This window comes from Physeter macrocephalus, chromosome 10 (assembly GCF_002837175.3).
Source record: "Physeter macrocephalus isolate SW-GA chromosome 10, ASM283717v5, whole genome shotgun sequence".
Taxonomy (NCBI): Eukaryota; Metazoa; Chordata; class Mammalia; order Artiodactyla; family Physeteridae; genus Physeter; species Physeter macrocephalus.
Genome location: NC_041223.1, coordinates 18,513,201 through 18,516,662, shown reverse-complemented (window position 1 = coordinate 18,516,662; position 3,462 = coordinate 18,513,201). Strand labels below are relative to the sequence as shown.

Below are 3,462 nucleotides of genomic sequence, written 5' to 3'. Positions count from 1 at the left end.
TGTCTGTTTTTAATTTGCTTAAGTGGATGTGCTGTATGTCATGAGGCCATGAAGGAAACAAGGTTATCATGTTACAGTCAGAAGCTGCAGAAGTTAGAAGCCTTTGTCCAGACAGGTATGGACAGAAACCACCCAGAGGAAGACTTTTCCAAGCTTTGAATATGCTGGTGCAAGAAGAAAAGAGTACAAAAAACAACTAAGATAAAAAGATCAAAGATGGTGGATCTGAGAGAGAGTAATATGAGGAGGGCGTGAGAGAGAATGAGAAAATAGAGGAGGAAAATCAAAGATAAATCTGTCTATTCCAACGTACTTGAAGAGTTTTAAGAATGTTTGTATACACAATGGAATATTACGCAGCCATAAAAAAGAATGAAATAACGCCATTTTTAGGAACATGGACGGACCTAGAGATTGTCATACTGAGTGAAGTCAGACAGAGAAAGAGAAATATCGTATGATATCACTTATATGCGGAATCTAAAAAGAAATGATACAAATGAACCTATTTACAAAACAGAAACAGACTCACAGACTTAGAGAATGAATTTATGGTTATGGGGGCGGAAGGGTGGAGGGAAAGGATAGTTAGGGAGTTTGGGATGGACATGTACACACTGCTATATTTAAAAAGGATAACCAACAAGGACCTACCATATAGCACAGGGAACTCTGTTCAATGTTATGTGGCAGCCTGGATGGAAGGGGAGTCTGGGGGGAGAATGGATACATATATATGTGTAGTTGAGTTGCTTTGCTGTGCAATAAATGTGATGGTAAGAACTCAAAAAAAAAAGAATGTTTAGATTCTTTCACATGGTTATTTTACTTCTAGGAGTATATAATAAAGGAATAGTGTGAACTTTGAATAATGCATAAGAGTAACTTATGTGGGAAAAAAACTGGAAACAATCTTGTGCAAAATAGGAAAATATTAAGTAAATTATCAAGCACTAATAAGATGGAATATTTAAGATGTTTAATCTTGGATAGAGTATTTCAATGACATGAGAAATTATTATGGCAGAATGTTAAAAAGAAAGAATAAAATTGTAACTAGAGTATAATGTCAACTTTGAAAATAAAAAAGAAATAAGGCTTGAAGTAAATATTTTTAAATGGTAAAAAAAAAAAAAAATGATAAACATGTCCATTCCAAAGAGAAATTCCTGGGACCAGAGACAACGATCCCACCTACTACATGGCCAGCAGTGGCTTAAAACCCTTCTTAGCATATCTTTGAATTCGTAAGGGTTTATCTTCTCATGACTCTTTGTCCCTAGCCCCTGCATCTACTCATGCTGTTTATTTCACCCCATGTCAACCTAATCTGGAAACCTCAGTATCAAGCATTATCATCAATTTTCATAAAATTGAAACTCACCCTGAACATTTCTGAGTTGAGTAGAAATCTACCGATGATCTTAATCATCAGGATGACTGATGGGAGAATGAATGACGAGACAGAAATACACTTCACATTACATTCTGCCATTTTACTGGCCTCATTCCATCTTCCTATCTTCTCTTTCTTTTCAGGAGTGAAACACAAAATCTATTTTCCTGTCTTACTTGGAACATCTTAGCAATGCCACTGAAACTTTTGCACCAGCAATAACTAAGCCCCTGGGTATATACAGAAGGAGGGGTGAGCTGTGGAGGCTGACTTTCTACCAATAATTGTCAATGCTTTCTTCAATTTCTTTTTTTTCTTTAAATCTTTGGCCACGCTGTGAGGCATGCGGGATCTTAGTTCCCTGACCAGGGGATCAAACCTGTGCCCCCTGCACTGGGAGCGCAGAGTCTTAACAACTGGACCACCATGGAAGTCCCACTTTCTTCCATTTAAAGTAGGATGGTGTGAATATCATATTTTCACTTCATTACAAATATGAAACTTCTTAGGGATCTTACGCAGTCAGTAAGATCTTATTTTCAAAGAACATTTGTGAACATAAAATGCTTATGATATGATAAATGGGGCATAAAGATATATATGTGATATAATAATTTATATAAAAGTCATATATATTTATAGTCATAAAAATGACTTCAGAAAAATACATAAATACTTTAAAAATAAAATATTTAAAGTATCTCTGAACAGTGGAGTTGTAGGTGATTATTACTTTCCCCTTTAGAGTCTTCAGTAGATGTTTTATCAGGAAGAATTTTTTTTTTAAATCAGAAAGAAAAATATAACTCTTACTTTTAAAGATGTCTTAGGGTCATACTAAGTAAAATTGCTTTTATAGTAAAGTAATCTCTGGTTAGTTAGAGTTACAGAAAGCAGGTGAAGTCACTGCAAGTTTCCCTTTAAATGTGAAATACATACGTTACTTGTCCTTGAAACTCAAGCCATTTGATTCCTTGAGACACTATGAATTTGATTTCTCCTTGGGGAACTCAATCCTTTTCAGAGTTTAAGTGATACATTAGCTGAAAAGAAAGAGAAAAAGACAGAGAAATTGTAAAAATAATATATAAACTAGAGATGCAGTTGCATATATTTTTAAAAGAATTTCTTTCAATAAAAATTTTCATTATGAAGGATTTAAACAAGTTTTATAGTTTGAGGACTTAGCTATGATCTTCTAAAGTTTGGTGAAATGATGAAATTCTACCTGAGGGCCAACTTTTTTAAAAGTTGTTGATAATGATAATGATATGAATAAGAAAAGTTCCTGTCCTTAAGCACTTCAGATTCTATGGAAGACACTCAAGACACACTGGTAGGAAACCAAAGTTACACAGTTCCTTTCTTGCCTTGAGACTCTAATTACAATTAATGCTTACTTTTCACCTCTGAAAAAACACTTTCAGTCTGTATGTGTCCCTAGGTCTGAAGTGGGTCTCTTGTAGACAGCATATATACAGGTCTTGTTTTTGTATCCATTCAGCCAGTGTATGTCTTCTGGTTGGAGCATTTAATCCATTTACATTTAAGGTAATTATCAATATGTATGTTCCTATTGCCATTTTCTTAATTTCGGGGGCTTTGTTATTGTAGGTCTTTTCCTTCTCTTGTGTTTCCTGCCTAGAGAAGTTCCTTTAGCATTTGTTGTAGAGCTGGTTTGGTGGTGCTGAATTCTCTTAGCTTTTGCTTGTCTGTAAAGGTTTTAATTTCTCCATCAAATCTGAATGAGATCCTTGCTTGGTAGAGTAATCTTGGTTGTAGGTTTTTCTCCTTCATCACTTTAAATATGTCCTGCCACTCCCTTCTGGCTTGCAGAGTTTCTGCCGAAAGATCAGCTGTTAACCTTATGCGGATTTCCTTGTGTGTTATTTGTTGTTTTTCTCTTGTTGCTTTTAATATTTTCTCTTTGTATGTAAATTTTGATAGTTTGATTAATATGTGTCTTGGCGTGTTTCTCCTTGGATTTATCCCGTATGGGACTCTCTGTGCTTCCTGGACTTGATTGACTATTTCCTTTCCCATATTATGGAAGTTTTCAACTATAA

General features: G+C 34.9%; 1 long non-coding RNA gene across 1 annotated transcript in view; it reads right to left on the bottom strand.

Annotated features, from left to right (window-relative positions):
• The window catches only part of LOC129392459 (uncharacterized), a 333,703-nt gene extending 331,277 nt beyond the window's left edge, over positions 1 to 2,426 (bottom strand). The window contains exon 1 of the long non-coding RNA XR_008618333.1: positions 2,336 to 2,426. This is a non-coding gene — a long non-coding RNA (uncharacterized lncRNA). The remainder of the gene's footprint in view (positions 1 to 2,335) is intronic.
• Between the last annotated feature and the right edge of the window lie 1,036 nt (positions 2,427 to 3,462).